This window comes from Tachyglossus aculeatus (assembly GCF_015852505.1).
Source record: "Tachyglossus aculeatus isolate mTacAcu1 chromosome 12 unlocalized genomic scaffold, mTacAcu1.pri SUPER_6_unloc_1, whole genome shotgun sequence".
NCBI classification, from domain to species: Eukaryota; Metazoa; Chordata; class Mammalia; order Monotremata; family Tachyglossidae; genus Tachyglossus; species Tachyglossus aculeatus.
This window is the reverse complement of record NW_024044828.1, coordinates 11,977,194-11,998,655: the sequence shown is the minus strand read 5'-3', so window position 1 is coordinate 11,998,655 and position 21,462 is coordinate 11,977,194. Positions and strand designations below refer to the sequence as shown.

General features: G+C 42.8%; 1 protein-coding gene across 2 annotated transcripts in view; it reads left to right on the top strand.

Annotated features, from left to right (window-relative positions):
- Window positions 1–11,667: 11,667 nt before the first annotated feature.
- Window positions 11,668–21,462, top strand: part of PROSER2 (proline and serine rich 2) — a 30,519-nt gene continuing 20,724 nt past the window's right edge. For both annotated transcript variants that reach the window (XM_038741469.1, XM_038741468.1), the window contains exon 1: window positions 11,668–11,762. The gene's annotated coding sequence lies outside the window, so the exon portion shown is untranslated. The remainder of the gene's footprint in view (window positions 11,763–21,462) is intronic.

The following is a 21,462-nucleotide window of genomic DNA, read 5'->3' as shown; positions in this document are numbered from 1 at the left end:
CATTTTACAGATGAGGTAACTGAGGCCCAGAGAAGTTAAATAACTTGCCCAAGGTCACACAGAAGTACCCAAGCTATATTCTGGGAGCCCCGGCAGACCTCCTATGGTGATTCCACAAAGGTTCAGTTGGTATTCGGTGATGGTGGTATTCGTTTAAGGGCTTACTCCATGCCAAACACTGTACTAAGAGCTGAGGTAGACAGAAGATAATCAGACTGGATACGGTCCCTGTCCCACGTGGTGCTCACAGTCAATGTAGTAGAAGATTAACTTAAACTGATCTACCAGAACCTGTACCTGATCTTAAATGAACAATTTTCTTTTCCAACTCTCGCTGTCTTCCAGGAATAATGGGGTCACTTTAGCCAAGCTCTGTTTTTTTGGCAAGTTTACAATTAGATCATCTGTGCTCTTCAGACCCCCTCCTGCAGAGAAGCAGCATGGCCTAGTGTAAAGAATTCAGGCCTAGGAGTCAGAGGACCTGATATCTAATCCCAGCTCCACCACCTGTTTTCGGTATGACCTTAAGTGAGTCATTTCACTTCTCTGTGCTTCATTACCCCATCTCTAAAATGGGGATTGATTACTACTCACCCCTACTTAGACTGTGAGTCCCATGTGGGACAGAGACTGTGTCCGACCTGTTTAACTTGTATCTACCCCAGTTCTTAGAACAGTGCTTCACACGTAGTAAGCGCTCAGCAAGTGCCATAATTATTATTGTTCTTCTCTGTGCCTCAGTTACCTCACCTGTAGAATGAGGATTAAGACTGTGAGCCCCATGTGGGACAGAGACTGTGTCCAACCTCATTATCTTGTAGCTATCCCAGCTCCTAGAATAGCACCTGGCGCATAGTAAGCTCTCAAGAAATGCCATTTAAAAAGTCTTTTGCAGAGAAATGAGGGAGGTATGTCAGCTAGTGAGGAGCAATGGCCTAGTGGATGTAGCATGAACCTGGGAATCAGAAGGACCTAATCTTGGCATTCTAATCCCAGCTCTGCCACTTGTCTGCTGTGTGACCTTGGGTGAGTCACTTAAATTTTCTGTGCTTCAGTTTCCTCATCTGTAAAATGGGGATTAAAACTGTAAGCCCTATGTAGGATAGAAACTATGTCTAACACGATTATCTTGTATTCACCCCAGTGCTTAGAACAGTGCCTGGCACACAGTTACCACTTAACAAATACTACAATTATAATTGTTATTATTATTAGTGATGTGACCCCAGAGCAGGGCCCTGGGAATCTGAACTTTTAGCCCACCAGCAGCACTGACTCATTGTGTGGCCTGAGATACCTCACATTATCCCCTGCTATCTCCTTTTCTTTATCTACAAAATGGGGATAATAGCAGTGACACACCAAACCCGGGCGGTGTTCGTCTTAACTAATTAAAGATGGCTGGATAGTTAGAATATAATCAGTGAGACACACAGACATTAAATACTATTAGTATGTTAATATCAGCACAGAACGGTAGAAACAGTAAGGATAATGACACTGATGAGAGTGCACCCTTTCCAAAGGTTCAAAGGAATTTCCATCTATTCACTTGATAAAGTGAAGAAAGTATGTTCTTATGGGAAACCAATCTGTCTTTCCACATATAATTACATGTAATAGTGTAAATAATACTTCTCACAGCTGCTATTTGGAGTTCTACTAAATGGAACAACAACGTTTCTTGTCTCAATGTCTTTTTTTATGAATATACAACTGCCCCTCCTCACCAAGAGAGCCGATTCTGACCTAAATCCAAGGCATTCTGGCAGAATCCCACCAAATGCTAAATCACAGGGAGGAGAGCCAATAGCTTGTCCATTACCCAACTCCATCTCCCGTGTCATAATCTCTCCCAGCCCTTCTCTTCACTAGGTAGCTGGAGGCCTAAATACTTTCATCATCATCTGTTTTCTCTCAGTTTGACTTTTTTAGAGAACTAGGTCATCTCTTAGCAATCTTGAAATTGCAGCCCAGGGAGATGTTGGGCAGGAACGGCTCCTGACTGCAGCATGTGCCGAGGCTGGAAGACGAGTTCATTTGAAATGCCAGGACACCGAGATAGCAAACGATGCCGTCAGCGGATAACGATCCGACCTGGAAATGAGGGCCCGGCCCACAGGCCAGTGCTGAAATGACATACTGTCCCAGGGCATGCTAATGATCCTATTTCCGTTACCGGATACATTTTACTTACTTAAAGATCACAAGCTTACTCAAAGCCTTGACAGTTCCTTGCTGGGTGGGTTAGGTGGGGTGCTTTGTTCACCTTTTTGGACCCACTGTGAGAGAGAAAATGTGTGTGTGTGTGTGTGTGTGCGTGAGAGAGAGAGAGAGAGAGAGAGAGAGAGAGAGAGAGAGAGAGAGAATTGCACTTATGGTCTCAAAACTAAATCCTTCCAAACGTCACTTTAAAGATCGGCTGAAAATTACTTTGCCAAGCACCATAGACCATGAGTTGATACTCCACTGGCATAAGTCATACGAGATGTTCAGAGCCAATTGGCATTTGTGGAAAAGGAAACTCCTGAATCTCTAGAAGGGGGTTACATCCATTTGTCATTAAACAATGATAGAGAAGCAGCGTGGCTCAGTGGAAAGAGCACGGGCTTTGGAGTCAGAGGTCATGGGTTCGAATCCCAGCTCTGCAAATTGTCAGCTGTGTGACTTTGGGCAAGTCACTTGACTTCTCTGTGCCTCCGTTACCTCATCTGTAAAATGGGGATGAAGACTGTGAGCCCCCCATGGGACAGCCTGATCACCTTGTAACTTCCCCAGTGCTTAGAACAGTGCTTTGCACACAGTAAGCGCTTAATAAATACCATTAAAAAAATAAGGAAGTCACAGGCTGAGACCCAAGATTCCTGCAATCCCAACTCAAGACTCAACCACTGCGCAGTGATGTGAACCCAAGGAAATCTCTTAACTTTTTGGGTCTCAATTTCCTTATCCAGAAACAAGGCTAAGGGGATGAATTATTTACTGTCATTATCACTATTTTTATTATTGCCTTTATTCGGCTTACTCCATCATCATCATAATAATAATGGCATTTATTAAGCACTTACTATGTGCAAAACACTGTTCTAAGTGCTGGGGAGGTTATGAGTTGATCATGTTGCCCCACGGGGGGCTCAAAGTCTTAATCCCCATTTTACAGATGAGGTAACTGAGGCCCAGAGAAGTTAAGTGACTTGCCCAAAGTCACACAGCTGACAATTGGCAGAGACAGGATTTGAACTCATGACCTCTGACTCCAAAGCCCGTGCTCTTTCCACTGAGCCACACTCTATGCATCGGCTGCTTTCATAATGGATGTTATTGATGTTATTGCTTTGTTGTCTGTCTCCCCCTTCTAGACTGTGGGCCCATTGTTGGGTAGGGATTGTCTCTATCTGTTGCCAAATTGTACTTTCCAAGAGCTTAGTACAGTGCTCTGCACACAGTAAGTGCTCAATAAATATGATTGAGTGAATGAATAATGCCCCCTAGAAAATCAAGTTTGTCTTGGTTTCTTCATTGCAAACAGCAAATCTGAAATAGGGGAAGCTAAATTGTTACTTCAGTCTCTTCTTAGTTATTCAAAGTTTGATGACTCAGTTTGCTAATGATTGCAGTTTACCTCTCAGTCTTTATCTGTAAGTTTGAAGGTCAAATGGCATTTGACCTCTCAAGAGATCAGCCACTGGGGGGATGGATAATTGATTACTAAACTCAGAAAGGAGAATAAAAATAATGGTCATAGAGATGCATTAAATGTAAATGACCCCTTTGCAAAAAGGGACCCAACACTGATCAAAAGCAAACAAGTAGGGAGATTAGCTTCAGTCTCCCTCATTACAAACTCTGTCATGGTTTTATCTAAGGGATTGGGGCTGAGTAATAACTGGAGTGTCTACTGCTCTCTGCCTTTACCAACAATTTCAAGTAGCAGAGAAGGAAAAAGCAAAAAAATTCAAATTAGTTGTTTTACTACTTCTAGCGAATCTGGTACTTTGATGGAGGAAATTCAAACTATTGGCTCAGATGAAATTATTTTGAATAATCTGGGAATTTTGGTTTATATTTAATATCCCTTATCTATATCTGGTGAATCCGTGTAACACAGCGAGAAAGAGTTTTAAACAATTCTAGTGTCTTCTTTCTTAAGAGTCTGCCTAGACTGTAAGCTCATTGTGGGAAGGCAATGTGTCTGTTTGTTTTTATATTGTACTCTTCCAAGCTCTTAATACAGTGCTTTGCACACAATAAGTGCTCAATAAATACGATTGAATGAATTAATAGTAAGCAGTAGAGTGTTAGACTGGAAATGAAGAAGCCTCGGTTATGTTTCCAGATATTGTCCTGGCTTGCTGTGAAGCCTGGAGTGAAACTTTTAGAAGTCATCCCCTTGACCTCAGAAGTTATCATTATTATTCATCATTATTATTAGTAGTAATAATAATAATAGCAATAATAATGGTATTTGTTAACCACTCATTATGGGACAAGCACTGTGCTAAGCACTGGGAAAAATACAATACAATCAGATCAGATACAGTCCCAGTTCCTCACAGAGCTCACAACCTCAATTCTTCTAAATCTAGCTAAATGCTGGAACACAAAACTGCAACTGGGATCAATTTGCTGCCTTTTAGAGAGGGATCACATGTTTCCTCATAACACATATGGATCATATTTTTCCTGTGTATCATTCTAGCTTTGTTCACTTAATCTATGGGAGAACTGAACAAATATCTAACTCTACATGTTTTGCACCTGCTAGTTTTTTTAGAAAGCAATTTCAAAAAGACTACCATATGGCTTTCTACTCTTTGCCAGATAGGGTCTAGCTGCCAAATGTGGCTTGTTTTTTGTGTTTCTTCCTCTTTAATATCTCTCCGATTGAGTGAACTCACATTGACACTTAATAGAGTGACACTGGTTTGGACAGGCCCATTAGATGTTCACACTTTCAGTGATTACTGAAATCGTATTAGTATCATCAAGGATTGAAACTCTTCCATTCTGCACTGTTGGACTTATTTCAATAGTCTGAGCAGGAATCTTTTTTATTGGTTTGGGAAGAAACTAATTCATAAAATGGGCATTGCACTTTCCGATCCCAGACTTGGAAAAATTAGTATTTGCTGCTTTTGCTGTGCTCTTTATGTGTCTCTTACTCACAGTGGTCACTTGTCAAGTAGTTTGCAACTCCAAAGACCTGCACACCCATAAATAGCAAGATAGTCATTCTAGTGGTAAACATAGAGTTAGGGTCTTGCCATTACCAGGGTCCATGTCTTTCCGCTGGGGTCTAGGGTCCAAATGCCTCCACAGTTCCTCAGCAGCAAGAGGAACCTATTTGGGAAGCTCCTTGTTTGTCCACGGTCATCTCTTGTACTTCCCATGTGCTAGAATAGTGCATTGCATTCAGTGGGCACTTGTTAGGTGCTTACTATGTGCACTACTGTTCTAAGTACTGAGGTAGAAACAGGTTAATCAGGTTGGACACAGTCCCTCTTCCACATGGGGCTCAGAACCATAATCCCCGTTTTACTGATGAGGTAACTGAGGTACAGAGAAGTTAAATAACATGCCCAAGGTCACACAGCAGACATGTGGCAGAGCCGGAACTAGAACCCAGGTCCTTCTGACTCCCGGGCCCGCGCTTCTATCAAAGCAGGTTCAGGCTCCCTTGAGGGATGTCAGTGAATCAATCCATGATATTTATCACTGATTGTTATTATTATTGTATTGTTAAGCATTTACTATGTGTCAGCCTTTCTCAGTGTGCTTGGGAGAGTACTGTTCAATAGATTTGGTTGAAACAATCCCAGCCCTCATGGATCTTATATCAAATCAATCTAGAGATCTCTGAGACCCAGACCTCAGACATGGTTTTAGATATGGAAAATAACATCGCTATATATCTACCTATCTATATCTATATCCCTATCTATATCTCCCTATCCCTATCTTTTCCTCCCTCAAAGCCCTACTGAGAGCTCACCTCCTCCAGGAGGCCTTCCCAGACTGAGCCCCCTCCTTCCTCTCCTTCTCATCCCCCTCCCCATCCTCCCCGCCTTACCTCCTTCCCCTCCCCACAGCACCTGTATATATGTATATATGTTTGTACGTGTTTATTACTCTATTTTATTTGTACATATTTATTCTATTTATTTTATTTTGTTACTATGTTTTGTTTTGTTCTCTGTCTCCTCCTTCTAGACTGTGAGCCCGCTGTTGGGTAGGGACCGTCTCTATATGTTGCCAACCTACTTCCCAAGCGCTTAATACAGTGCTCTGCACACAGTAAGCGCTCAATAAATACAATTGAATGAATGAATGAATATATATCATAGCCAACATTCCTGGATATTAGCAAAAGACATAAATTAAGTGTCTGAGTCACTGGGTGTGTCTCGGTTTTTCTCGACAATAATAATAAAAATCATCGTATTTAAGTGATTACTATGCGCTAAGCCCTGTGCCAAATGCTGGGGGTAGGGCAATATAAGCAGACAACTTTGTTTACCTGTCTCTCTGCTTCTCACCTTCTCTCTGGGGTTCCTCATTCCTGCTTCCCTGAGGCCTTGCCCCAGCTTTTCTTCTGCACCTAAAATGAAAAGATGGCATTTATGGCTTCAGCTATTCCGATGGCAGGGAAGAAGGGAACAATTCCTGTAGGAACAGATGATCCCACCACTACCTGCTTCTGATTAATCCCATCTCTGCCTGCCACTGTGTTTCATCTGGTTTCCTAAGCCTGCTTAGAATGGATATAAAGTATCAGGTGGCCGGTGAAAAGTAACCAATAAATGGAGCACTCTAGAAATGCAAAAAAAATTAAAAATAAAGTTAAACAGAATAACACTATTGCAATCAACTGGCTTCAAAATGTGTCCTTATTCTCTCTTGATCTCTCTTCTTCAGTGAAATTACTATAGTCATAAAAAATATTCTATTTAACTTCCCACTCTAATTGCATTCATGCTCCATACTTCATCTCTTCTCCATTCTCTTCTTTTTAGAGCGTTGCCTCTCCCTTTTCTACTCTACTTTTCTACTCGTTTTCTCCTCTTGTCTACTCAGTACTCCCACTCGCCCTCTGTTTCCTTTCTTTTTTTCTGTCTCCTTCCACAAGTTTCCAATATCTATGCTCTACCCACCTGATATAAAGAGCAAATCAAATCAAAATTAAGAGTAGAAAATGAACAGACTTTTAAAATGGCATTTGCCAAAAAATGGCACTTGCCTATATATGAAAAGGTGATGTCTTTGAAACACAGGTAAACTTTTGGAGGGCTGGTATTGAATTCATTCACTCATTCAATTGTATTTATTGAGTGTTTAGTGTGTGCAGAGCACTGTTCTGAATGCTTGGGAGAGTACAATGAATCTTTCTTTATGTGCTAAATCATCCCCAGCAGGGTGGTTGTCGAATACTGAGCTGTAATAGTAATTCAGTGTTAACACAGAATTGTGGTCCCAGCTGCATTGTGAAAAAAACGAACTCTTTGGATTTTAATGTAATGTGGGACACAACAGGAGGAAGAGATAAATGAGATCACAACTAGACTGCAAGTTCTTTGAGGGTAGGGATAGTGTCTACCAACTGTATTGTACTTCCCCAAGTGCTAATGCAGTGTTCTGCACCTGATAATCACTTAATAAATTCCACTGATGGAAATTAAGAAGGCACTAGTAATTGACCGGCTTCTCACATCCTCTGTCCGGCCACTGTGGCTATGGGCAAATGACCTAACTGCTCTGCTTTCCTAATAAGGCGGGGACTATAATATTTGCCTGATTCACAAGTCTGCTGTTTAGATTAAAGTGCTCTGTAAACATTAATTAAAGATGCAGAGAGTTAGGTTAGGTATTATTAAATGTGAAACAAAATAGTTTCCTTTTCCCTTTAATCAAACTTTGCCCATGGCGGGGGAGGGTGGTGGGATGGTGGTGGGGGTGGAGGGATTGAAGAGAAAGATTTAAGTGCTAGGGAATTGTCCCCAGTTCTGCCACTGATTTGTCCTGTTGGAAAGACAATCACTCAACAGTCTTTCTCTGCCATTAGCAAAATGGGGATCAGAGTTTAACAAATGCCATTAAAAAACAAAAGAAAACAAAAAAAAACCCTTACCTCACCCATGGTGTGGCAGTTTTGGGGTAGAAATTTGTTAGGAGTAACACTGAACCTTGCACTCAGGGCATTCATGGTAAACTAAGACAAACAAATAACCGTCCTTCCCTCCAAATAGGAGGCCTGTGAGATTCTGTGAGGTGCCATCAGAATTAAGCCTTGATTACAGGTATTTTTGAAAGATTCTAGAATTTCTCCGAATAACCAACTTCTGATACTTTTCTTTAAACTTCCTTCCCAAAACCAGGTTGCTGAAGAGGAGAGAGAAGAGGGTGGGAGTTTTGAGCCCAAGATGACAGAAGCAAGTAAAACATAATAATAATTGTGGTATTTGTTAGGTGTTGACTATGTGTGGAGCACTGTGCCAAGAGCCGGGGTAGGTACAAGAAAAGATTGTGTTGGGTAGGGACTGTCTCTATATGTTGCCAATTTGTACTTCCCAAGCGCTTAGTACAGTGCTCTGCACATAGTAAGTGCTCAATAAATACGATTGATGATGATGATGATGATTAGATGAGACACAATCCTTGACCCACATGGATTCACACTCTAAGGGGGAGAAAGGATAATTGCTTAATTCCCATTTTAGAGATGAGAAAACTGAGGCCTAGAGAAAACAAGCGGCATGCCTGAGTTTCCACAGCTGGCAAAGTGGCAAACCGAATTTAGAACCCAGGTCTTTGACTCCCAGTCCTGTGCTCTCCCCACTATACCACAAGGCTTCTCATGGAAGCTAAGGAAACCTTAACAATCAGGATAGTTTTAAATGTAATTGTTTAGGAATGGATAAACCTTGTAAAGTCCCTTACCGGCCTAAGGATCTATAGATAATCCAGCCTAGAGGGGTGCCACTGTCCAGTAATCTTAAACCATGGCTTCTTCATCATCATCATCATCATCATCATCATCAATCGTATTTATTGAGCGCTTACTATGTGCAGAGCACTGTACTAAGGATGACCCTAACGGAGATAGGGTTCACAAACATCATCGCCTGGTGGATATTCATTCATTCATTCAATCGTATTTATTGAGCGTTTACTGTGTGCAGTGCACTGTACTAAGTGCTTGAAAAGTACAATTCATCAACAGATAGGGACAGTCCCTACCCAACAACAGGCTCACAGTCAAGAAGTGGGGAAACAGACAACAAAACAAGTAGAAAGGCAGAAGATTCAGAAGAATATGGGTTCTAATCCTGACTCTACCACTTGTCTACTTTGTGACCTTGGGCAACTCACTTCACTTCTCTGTGCCTCAATTAGCTCATCTGTAACATGGGGAAAAGACTGTAAACCCCATGTGGGACAGGTACTGCGTCTAACCTGATTAGCTTGTATCTACCCCAGTGCTTAGAACAGTGCTTGGCACTTTGTAAGCACTTAACGAGTAGCATAATTATTATTAGTATCGTTGTAGCTCATTCACTCATTCAATCATATTTATTGAGCGCTTACTGTGTGCAAATCACTGTACTGAGCGCTTGGACGAATACAACAATGAACAGACACATCCCCTGCACCGAATGAACTCTTATCTCTCCCAGCGCTGAGTTCAGTGCCTGGCACATCGTACGCACTTAAAAAACACCATCAAAAGAAAATAGGGTTTCACTCCCTCTCTTACCCATTCCCCCCTCTTACCTTTCCCAGACGCCAATTTTGGCTTAGTTGATAGAGCACGGCCCCGGGAGTCAGAAGGTCACTGGTTCTCATCCTTGCTCTGTCACATGTCTGCTGTGTGACCTTGGGCAAGTCACTTCACTACTCTTGGCCTCCGTTACTTCATCTGTAAAATGGGGATTAAGAGTGTGAGCCCCATAAGAAGCAGCGTGGCTTCATGGAAAGAGCGCCTAATAATAATAATAATAGATATTATATAATAATTCGTATTATTCCCCCCTTCGAGACCGCGAGGCCGTTGTTGGGTAAGGATTGCCTCTGTTGCCGAATTGCCAAGCGCTTAATACAGCGCTCTGCCCAACCTGAGTAACTTGAATCTACCCCCGGCACTTAAGACAGAGATTGGCACGTAATACGCGCCTAATAATAATTATATAATAATTATATAATAATTATTACTATTCCCCACTTCGAGGCTGCGAGTCCGTTGTCGGGTAAGGATTGTCTCTGTTGCAGAATTGCCAAGCGCTTCATACAGCGCTCTGCCCAACCTGAGTAACTTGAATCTACCCCCGGCACTTAGGACAGAGATTGGCACGTAATAAGCGCCTAATAATAATAATAGATATTATATAATAATTCTTATTATTCCCCCCTTCGAGACTGCGAGGCCGTTGTTGGGTAAGGATTGCCTCTGTTGCCCAATTGCCAAGCGCTTAATACAGCGCTCTGCCCAACCTAACTTGAATCTACCCCCGGCACTTAGGACAGAGATTGGCACATAATAAGCGCCTAATAATAATAATAATAAATATTATATAATAATTCTTATTATTCCCTCCTTCGGGACTGCGAGTCCATTGTTGGGTAAGGACTGTCTCTGTTGCCGAATTGCCAAGCGCTTAATACAGCGCTCTGCCCAACCTGAGTAACTTGAATCTACCCCCGGCACTTAGGCAGAGATTGGCACGTAATAAGCGCCTAATAATAATAATAATAAATATTATATAATAATTCTTATTATTCCCTCCTTCGGGACTGCGAGGCCGTTGTTGGGTTAAGGATTGTCTCTGTTGCCGAATTGCCAAGCGCTTAATACAGTGCTCTGCCCAACCTGAGTAACTTGAATCTACCCCCGGCACTTAGGCAGAGATTGGCATGTAATAAGCGCCTAATAATAATAATAATAAATATTATATAATAATTCTTATTATTCCCTCCTTCGGGACTGCGAGGCCGTTGTTGGGTTAAGGATTGTCTCTGTTGCCGAATTGCCAAGCGCTTAATACAGTGCTCTGCCCAACCTGAGTAACTTGAATCTACCCCTGGCATTTAGGATAGAGATTGGCCCGTAATAAGCGCCTAATAATAATTATATAATAATTATATAATAATTCTTATTATTCCTCCCTTCGAGACTGCGAGGCCGTTGTTGGGTAAAGATTGCCTCCGTTGCCGAATTGCCAAGCGCTTAATACAGTGCTCTGCCCAACCTAACTTGAATCTACCCCCGGCACTTAGGACAGAGATTGGCACGTAATAAGCGCCTAATAATAATAATAATAATAATAAATATTATATAATAATTCTTATTATTGCCCCTTCAATACTGCGAGGCTGTTGTTGGGTTAAGGATTGTCTCTGTTGCCCAATTGCCAAGCGCTTAATCCAGTGCTCTGCCCACAGTAGGCGCTCAATAAGTACGACTGAATGAATTATTTGTATTGTTGTTATTATTATCGTTATTATTACGGTTGGTATTATTATTATTCTGTGGCGTCCCAGAGACGGGCCGGAGGAGAAAGAGGTGGGGCCTGTGTTTTTTAAATCGCTGCTGCCCAGGGCGGGGCAGGTGGGAGGCGCGCTGCGCATGCGCAGAGCGGCGGCGGCGGCTCCCGGGTGAAGCCTGCTGCAGCAGCAGGAGGGAGTTAGGTTAGCAACAGCAGCAGCGCGCCCTCCTCGTCCAGGCAGCCCTCCTCCTCGCACCCGCTGCCGGCTCTCCGACCCCCCGGGAGGTGAGTGGCTCTGGCTGCAGCTGCCTTCAGCTCAGGAGTGGGCGGGAGGGGGAAAAAAAAGAACCGGGGCAGGAAGAGAGTTTCTTGCACCCCCCTTTTTCCCGTGGCGGTTTCGAGTGCTCCCTCCTCCTCCTCATCAGTCGTATTGATTGAGCGCTTACTGTGTGCAGAGCACTGTGCTAAGCGCTTGGGAAGTACAAGTTGGTAACATATAGAGACAGTCCCCACCCAGAGAAGAGAAGCCGCGTGGCTCAATGGAAAGAGCCCGGGCTTTGGAGCCTGAGGTCAGGGGTTCGAATCCTGCCTCCGCCACATGTCTGCTGTGTGACCCTGGGCGAGTCACTTAACTTCTCTGGGCCCTCAGTTCCCTCATCTGTAAAATGGGGATTAAGACTGGGAGCCCCCCGTGGGACAACCCGATCCCCTTGTAACCCCCCCAGCGCTTAGAACAGTGCTTTGCACATAGTAAGCGCTTAATAAATGCCATTATTATTATTATTACCCAGCAGTGGGCTCACAGTCTAAAAGGGGGAGACAGAGAACAAAACCAAACATACTAACAAAATAAAATCAATAGAATGGATGTGGACAAGAAAAATAAATAAATCAATAGAGGAATAAATATGTACAAACGTATACATATATACAGGTGCTGTGGGGAAGGGAAGGAGGTAAGATGGGGGGATGGAGAGGGGGGACGAGGGGGAGAGGAAGGAAGGGGCTCAGTCTGGGAAGGCCTCCTGGAGGAGGTGAGCACTCAGGAGGGCCTTGAAGGGAGGAAGAGAGCTGGCCCGGGCTCGGCCATGCGACGTTTTGCAGCCCCGGGAGGCTGGAGGGCCCGGCGGGGGCGAGGCGGTCTTCACCTTCCCGCGGGCAGGGATCGTTTGCAGCCTTTACAGCCGGGGGGCAATTATAATAATAATAATAATAATAATGGCATTTATTAAGCGCTTACTATATGCAAAGCACTGTCCTAAGCGTTGCGGAGGTTACAAGGTGATCAGGTTGTCCCCCGGAGGGCTCACAGTCTTCATCCCCATTTTCCAGATGAGGGAACTGAGGTACAGAGAAGTTGTGTTACCTCATCTGTAAAATGGGGAGGGAACTGAGGCACAGAGAAGTTGTGTTACCTCATTTGTAAAATGGGGATTGACTGTGCGCCCCCCGTGGGGCAACCTGAACACCTTGTATCCCCCCAGCGCTTAGAACAGTGCTTTGCACATAGTAAGCGCTTAATAAATGCTATTATTATTATTATTATTGTGACTTGCCCACAGTCACACAGCTGACAACTGGCTCAACCGGGATTTGAACCCATGACCTCTGACTCCAAAGCCCCGGCCCTTTCCACTGCGCTACACTGCTTTTGCTGCTCGTTGCCCCCCGCGCTTCCCCAGCCCGGCTTGCCCCTTGGGCCCAGCCCTTAGAGCAGTGCTTGGCACATAGTAAGCGCTTACTATTATCATTACTATATATTATAATATATATTATTATTACTATATATTAATATATATATTATTGTCGATAATAATAGTATTTGTTAAGTGCTTATTATGTCCCAAGCACTGTTCTAAGCGCTGGGGTAGATAGAAAGTAATCAGGTTGTCCCACTTGGGGCTCACAGTCTCAATCCCCGTTTTACAGATGAGGCAACTGAGGCCCAGAAAAGTTAAGTGACTTGTCCAAAGCCCCACAGCGGACAAGTGGCAGAGCCAGAATTAGAATCCACGATCTCCGACTCCCAAGCCCGGGCTCTACCCACTAAGCCACTCTGCTTCCTTGTACCATTATTATTATTTGGGGGGTGTTCCCCCTGGAGAAGGGGGTCGCAAGTTTTCTCCACCTCCAAGCATTTCGTTGATGCCACTGTGTACGGGGCTTCCAGGGAGATGAGCACTAATAATCACGTATTTTGAAGTGGCTATTGAGATGCTTGTTTGGTTTGTGTTTTTCTGAAGTTTATCTTAAAGTCTACGGTTTCTTCTCCAGATTGGCTTTTGTGCTCCACCCTTTAATAATCAACTTTAGGTATCTTTAAGGTGGGTTATCAGTTGCAGTTCACCGCTGAACTAGAATAAAAACGTCAGTGAAGGAGAGCTATTTAAGCTCCGTGTCTCTAGAGAGTGAACCCGATGTGGGCGGCGATTGTCTCTATTGCTGAATTGTTCTTTCCAATAATAATAATAATAATTTTGGTATTTATTAAGCACTTACTATGTGCAAAGACTGTTCTAAGCGCTGGGGAGGATACAAAGTGATCAAGTTGTCCCGTGTGGGGCTCACAATCCTAATCCCCATTTTACAAATGAGGAACTGAGGCACAGAGAAGTGAGGTGACTTGCCCCAAGTCACACAGCTGACATGCGGCAGAGCTGGGATTTGAACCCATGACCTCTGACTCCCAAGCCCATGCTCTTTCCACTGAGCCATGCTGCTTCTCTGCACACAAGAAGCGCTCAATAAATACGAATGAATGAATTAGTACAGTGCCTGGCACATAAGTGCTTGAAAAATACCATAATAATAACAATTATTATTATTTATGGAAATAACGGGCCGGACACTTTTCGGTTGGTGTGATCAGGGTGTTTTTCTCTCTGATCTCTTGAAAGAGATAAAAGAGCTGGTGGGACAGAAGCACCCAATCCAGAATGGATCGTGTGCCCCCCTCCCCCCCCAAAAAAGTAACTTCTTTTTTTTTTCTAGTACAGCATCTTGGTACTCAGTTTTGTTTTGAAAGTATAGTTGTGTTTGGTATCGTGAAGGCCAGGCATAAGTAGGTTCCCTAGAAATTTGTGGTTTGTATGCTACAGTCACGTCATTGTTTCTCTAAGGGGAGTGGGTCCTTCTCATTTATAAACCTCCTGAAATACAAACACATGCTTTCTATGTGGGATGGGAAAGGAGGGGAAACATGTCTTCCAACCTTCTTACTAATATTCAGAATTTGGAAACTTGCGCTTCTTGGCTGCGATTAATAACTGCTATTACTTCAAGACCAGTAACACAGTACTGAGTGATTTGCCCTAGAGGAAACCAAAGGAAAACGTTTTAATTGGAAACTAGGTCCTTTTGGATTTAATTCTAAGTTCTCTTCTAGACTGTGAGCCCGCTGTTGGGTAGGGACCGTCTCTATACGTTGCCAACTTGTACTTCCCAAGCGCTTAGTACAGTGCTGTACACACAGTAAGTGCTCAATAAATACGATTGAAAGAGTGAATAATCCTGTCACTCAATATGTTTGACCAGAGTAGGTGCTGGGTTTGTAATCTTTATGTTTAAGACTACTGAAAGTATGTGGACACCTTTTGGCATCCTGCAGGGCCAAAAGGCTTTGCAGGAGAAATGTCTCCTGGTTGGCCATTGCCTGGGTATAGAATCGATTCTCTCTTGTGGTGGATTTTCATCAGAAGTAGTGTGGCCTTGTGAATAAAGCACGGGCCTGGAAGTCCGAAGGACTTGGGTTCTAATCCCAACTCTGCCACTTGTCTGCGGTGTGCCCTTGGGCAAGTCACTTAACTTCTCTGTGCCTATTACCTCATCTGTAAAATGGGGATTGACTCTGAGCCCCATGTGGGACATGGACTGTGTCCAATGTGATCAGCCTGTAATTACTTCAGCACTCAGTACAGTTCCTGGCACCTAGTAAGCACTTAACAAATACCATTATTTAAATATATATGAAACACTGGCCCAGATTGAAGGGAAAAATCACTGGTATTTACTGAGTGCTTACTCTGTGCAGATTACTGTAGCAAGCATTTGGGAGAGTATTCATTGTATTTATTGAGCACTGTACTCAATAAATTGGAAAGTACAATACAGCAATAGAGACAGTCCATCCCTTCCCACAGAGAATAGTTAGTAGACATGATCCCCTACCCTCAAGGAACTTACAGTCTAGCTGGGGAGACAAACCCTGAAATTATAGGAAGGGGGAAACGACTCTTATATCCCCTAGACTGTTAGCTCCTTACAGGCAGGGACTAAACTGCCATCTCTGTATTGTATTTTGCATATAGTCAATGTTCAGTAAATAACATTGGTTGATCTAGAGATGTGTAGATGTGTGAGCTGAGTACCTAAGTGTTTGGTAAATATTTAAGTAGAATATGGGTGAGAAATTTTCAAAAAACCAGTGGAAAGGAGTTTACTCAGATTCCTGGAGGTTAGGACCATCTAGGGCAATTGACCCATGCCCCTTGCTGTGGATGTCGCTGGAGAAGGTGGGAGAGGGAGGGAGGGAGAAAACTCCCTCTTCCCCTGCTGCCCTAATTGCTGCTCTGCGTGGCTTCCCACCGGGATGGGCAGGGATCCCTAGGGCCATGGGCTAGTCCTAGCAGGGGAGAACTAGAGAGGTTGTGGCAGTGTGGCTCTGGAGACTAGAGAGAGGAAGCTTTTTTAAAGAGGAATTTTTGCTCTTTAATCTCTCCTCCTACCCTTAAGGAACACTTCTGGGAAAGGGAGCATTGGTAGGGAAAACGTGGGGACCGTTCGTTTAAAGATTTCGAGCCCTGATGCAGACTCTAGGACTGGCTGGCAGGCAACGGCCGGCATCCAAGGTGATGTAAATATTTTTACCAGGGCAGAGGTGTCACGTGATTGTATAAATGAGATCCAAATCGTATCAGAACAATCCTGATTACATCTGTCTTGGAGGACAACCTCTTGAGTTGGTAAAAAAAAAAAAAAAGAAAATTCACCCCATTTAATTCATATTCAGAATTCAGAATTTCTTTGTAGTGTATCAAACCACTGAAAAATAAGGTACTAAAAATAGATACCGGGAGGCGTAGCCTTAGAGTTTACCTTGAATACTTTTCCTTAAGAAGCAGTGTGTCCTAGTGGTTAGGGTATGGATGGGCCTGGGAGTCAGAAGGACCTGGTTTCTAATCCCAGCTCTGCCACTTATCTGCTGTGTGACTTTAAGCAAGTATCTTAACTTCTCTGTGCCACAGTTCCCTTAATGGGGATTAAGACTGTGAACCCCATGTAGAAGATGGACAGTGTCTATTCTGCCTAGTTTGTATCTACCCCAGTGCTTAATGTAGTGTCTAGCTTAAGTGCTTAACAAATGCCATAAAAAAGTTAGCTCTCCCCCCACCACTCAATCAAATATATTTATTGAGCACTTCGTGTGTGAAAGTATCTGTTATATTGCATTTTTCCCAAGCGCTTGGTATGGTACTCTGCACACTAGGCGCTCAAAGGTGATTGCAGTGCACTGTTCTTAGCGCTTGGAAGAATACAGTACAATAGGTAGTTATGATCCATTCAGCTCGTCACTTTTTGTCTCAAGCATTGCTTTTAGTCATGAGAAACTAATTATGAAATGTATTGTAGCTCTTCAGGTGAAGCTTTATTTTAGGAAAAAAATGGATTCCCAGATTGTTCCAGTAGCTGATAGGAATATGGTATTGAGACCAATATCCTACAGGGCTGATAAGCTGACCTGCTCTATTTAGTCCTCTCCTACGTCAGTTATTTCTGTGCAGTTTGCTTCAAGTGGGATTGTCGCTGGCCTCAAGTTAACAGCTGAAGTTTTTCACAGGGGAGGACCAGTCCAAAAGCAAACTCGTTTTTCTACATTTTTTGTTTTGTTTTGGCTGTTATTTTGGTGCTTTCACTAAAGCAGTTTGCCAACTTTTGGGGGGGTGTATGCATTGGTTCAAGATGCTGAACTATATGTCAGCATGAAGTCATAGGGCAAACATTTTAAATGATGGGAAACAAAAAACGGGTTTTTAGTCTTTAGGAATCAGAGGGGACAGTGTAATCTAGCAAGACTTTAAAAAGCTCCTCTTGCACTTAAACTTTCCTTTGCTTCTCCCTTGATAGTAGAATGAAATCCTGGTATATTTGCTTAGTATGTATTTTTGAAAGTATTCTCTTCCCAAGTGTACTTTTCTTGGAAATCAAAACTCATTTTACACAAACTTTTTCACTGTCCTTTATTCCTTTAATCGACTCCCATTTTGTAGTTGGGTGTTTAGAGATTCTGGACACAGGCACATGCACAAACATGTATGTGCACACCCACACACATGCATACATACACACATCTCAATTTGGGCATATGACTATGCCCATAAATATGTTTATCATCTATTTGTAGTCAGAGGAAGTTGCCAATTGACATGTTTTTAGTTTTTCTTCTGGGCCAGATTTCTGTGCTTCCTTTCTTGTTCAGCACTAGCAGAAGGATCTGATATTCTCTCAGGTTTGAGTTCTGTCTGGGTTGAGGATGTAGGGTTATCTAAGCACTAGCAGAAGGATCTGATATTCTCTCAGGTTTGAGTTCTGTCTGGGTTGAGGATGTAGGGTTATCTAAAGGGCAAAGCTGTTACTTTCTGAAAGGAAGCATGGTAATTTCCACTAGATGAAGCCTGTGGGGTGTGGGTTCCAGGAATCCCACACCATCTGACTTTGTCCTATTGGCCGCTCATGTGTGAAGAGTGGAAAACTAAGCTCCTTTTCTCAGCCACTCTACTGTCCCTTGTTCATTCTGTCTTGCTCTTTCTTTTTCCCTTGATTCCCTCCCAATACTCTTTTCTGCTCTCCCTTTCTGTCTCTGGCTCTTCTCTAACTAGCTATCCCATTCTCCAGTGCTTACTTTTCACTGTCAATCAATGATATTTATTGGGCACTTACTTTATGCAGAACGGGGTACTAAACACTTGGAAGAGTGCAATACAATGAAGTTGGTAGTCACGATTCTTGCCCTGAAGGAGCATACAGTCTAGTGACAGGGCTTTGAAGAGTAACGCCTCTTGCTTAACCGTTGCCTATGGTTGCCAAATTATTCTCTCCCAGCTAGAAAGTTAAGAGAAGTTATTGCAGGGATGTGTAAGTGGGAACCTCCCTTCTTCTGAAACAGTGTTATCATTACTTAAGTCCATGTTCCCTATATGGCTCCAATTTTTTGTAATCATTTTACAGCTTTAGTAGCAAGCTACTAGAGCATGTAAGAATTTTGCTGTATTTTTCAAAGTTTGTGAAAAACTAGGGTGGAGGGGTAGTTGAAATAGGAACCATGAACAGTAAACAAAGTTTTTTATTAACTTAGAAAGTCACCTTCATGTACTCCAGAAAAAAAGTTAATATTCAGAAAATGAGCTCAGGAAGAAGGGGAATAAAGACAACCATAACAATTATGGCAGTGCTTTTTTCTTGACTTCTAAAGGAAAATATTTTGTAAAAGGCTGGCTCTTAACTTGCAATTTTTCTAAAGAAAGAGGGGAAAATATCTCCTCCCCCCATCTTCCTGTTGTTTTTGCTTTTTTTCCAAAACTCTCACCTTTTTCTTCTTCTAACCACCATGGAAAAGAAATTAAAGCTGCCATGTCGAAGTGAGGGGTGGTGAGCACTAAAGTCATAGTTCAGATTTTTGTTAGTCATAAATCTCGGATGGTATGTTGTCCTTGGAAATGGCTGGAAATTTTGCTCTAGGTGTAGTATTGGGGTAGTGTCTTTTCACACACTGTCCTATGTTTCCTGTACCACCTGTAAACGCTTGAAATAGCCCACTTGTGATAATGAGCTGCAAGACTCAGAAGTAAGCCCCCTGAGAAGAATTTTCATTTTTAGTGTGTTTGAAGGTCAAGAAACAGCTTCTTTTCTGCTTGCTGCCATGTTCTTAGAATCTGTTATCTTTTTTAATCATTTTACTGGGATTTCCTAGGTTGCTGGTTTAAAGACTAGCAGGGGACACTCTTTTTGAAGCTCTGTGGAGTCTTTCCATATTCTGAGATCTGGTGTGCACAAAATCTCTGTAAATGGACATGTAGAGAATAAGTATATCATAGTGGGGAAGGGGATGAAAGTAGTGCAGACTCCATTGCTCTTTTGATTCCCTCCTATTGTATTTCTGGTCTTGAAAATAATATATATATATATATATATATATATATTTTAAGAAACTTGCCTCATCCTCAAGTCATTGTCGGCTCTGCCTCCAGAGCTAACATTTGCAGTTGAAGTTTGGAGCAGCTTCACGAACTCACTCCTGAGTTTATTAAAAACTTTTTAGTAAGTCAGAAGGCCAAACTAGGGTCAGGTAAATTACAGTGAATTTATTTAAAGTTATAGGCCCTGCCTACAAGGGGCTTAAGATTCAAAAAGAAGGGGAGCAATAGAAAGGATACACAATAATAATGTGACAAGAACTGCCTGATCTGATGGAAGGATTGAGGGAGAGGCCTTTTAGGGTCAAACTGGAACCCCTTTCAGCCCAAAGACTTTCTATTGTCCAACGATCCCCATTATAGTTCATGGTCTGAACATTAAATGAGCTCGGTCTGTGTGACTGACAATGGGGGGCGATGAGCATTAAAGTCATAGTTGAGATTTTGGTTTTTCATAAATCTCGGCCGGGTGTGTTCTTAGAAATGGCTGGAAATTTTGCTCTATATGTAGTACTGGGGCAGTATCTTTTCACACACTGGCCCTGTGCTTACTGTGCTATCTGTAAATGCTTGAAATAGTGCACTTGTGATAATGAGTTGTGGTGATGGGTTGTGGGGAAAGCGTCAGCCACCACATCTCCTCAGGATGAAGGGCACGAAAATGGAGCCCACAACTAGGTCTGTTGTCTGGACAGCCAATATGGGTTTATTAGCAGATGATGAAATGCCCACATCAGGCCAATGAGATAATGCTAATTAATAAAAGATTTTAACTAACTTCACCTAGAGCCACTGTAGACCTGAAAGCCGTTTGGCCCCACAGCTCTGGGTTTTGGAGAGAGAGGTGCTGTCCCTGCAAACACCACCCCCCAACCAACACACACACCTGGTTCAGGATTTGGGGAGCACCCTGGTTTGTCCCTCTGCATGGCTGGCACTGTTGTCGGAATGGCTGGCTTCAAACATAGTCAGTTCATGTTCCCTCCTGGTAGTCTGAACCCTGGTGTTTCTCTTCAGTAACCATCCTTTTTCAACCTGAAAAGAGTAATTGGTCTCATGATATGGATGTGCTATCATGTGGAGAATGAGTTCTAGCTTTCCAGGTCTGATGAGTTGTGATCTTTTGACTCGGTGGGATTTTTTTTTCTTTTTGGGTTCAAAATCCAGACTTAAGTGGCCTCTAGCTTGATAACTCCATTTCTTCACACCTGTTGCAACCATTATTTTTTACTCGCCAACTCCAGTTGATTTTCTAACTATTTGGGTCAGATTGGGGTTTTCCCTCCCATTCATTCAATTGCATTTATTAAGCACTCACTGTGTGCAGAGCACTGTACTAAGTGCTTGGGAAGTACAAGTTGGCAACATATAGACATGGGCCTTACCCACGGGGTCCCTACCCAACAATGGGCTCACAGTCTAGAAGGGGGATACAGACAACAAAACATTTTTTGTTGTCCCATTTTTCCTGTTAGCCAAACTGACCAAACAGCTCTCTTTCCGAGGTAACACTGACACTTAGTTTATTAAAGACTGTTAAACCCCTTTGAATTGGAATACAATTTCACTGTCCTCTACTGAAATGTAGTTTTAGTCAAGGATGGGTTGATGTCAAATTAACTAACTTGTGCTAATCCATTGATTGAAACCAGCAATATTTCCTGGGGCAGCTTGTAAATCTAGGCTTATTAAATTACACACACACAAATGCCCTTTTTATAGTGCTCTGTTTAGGAAGCACAGTTTAAAATGGGCTGCTGTACAGGGAGCTGAGAATTATGTACTTGAGGGGACCA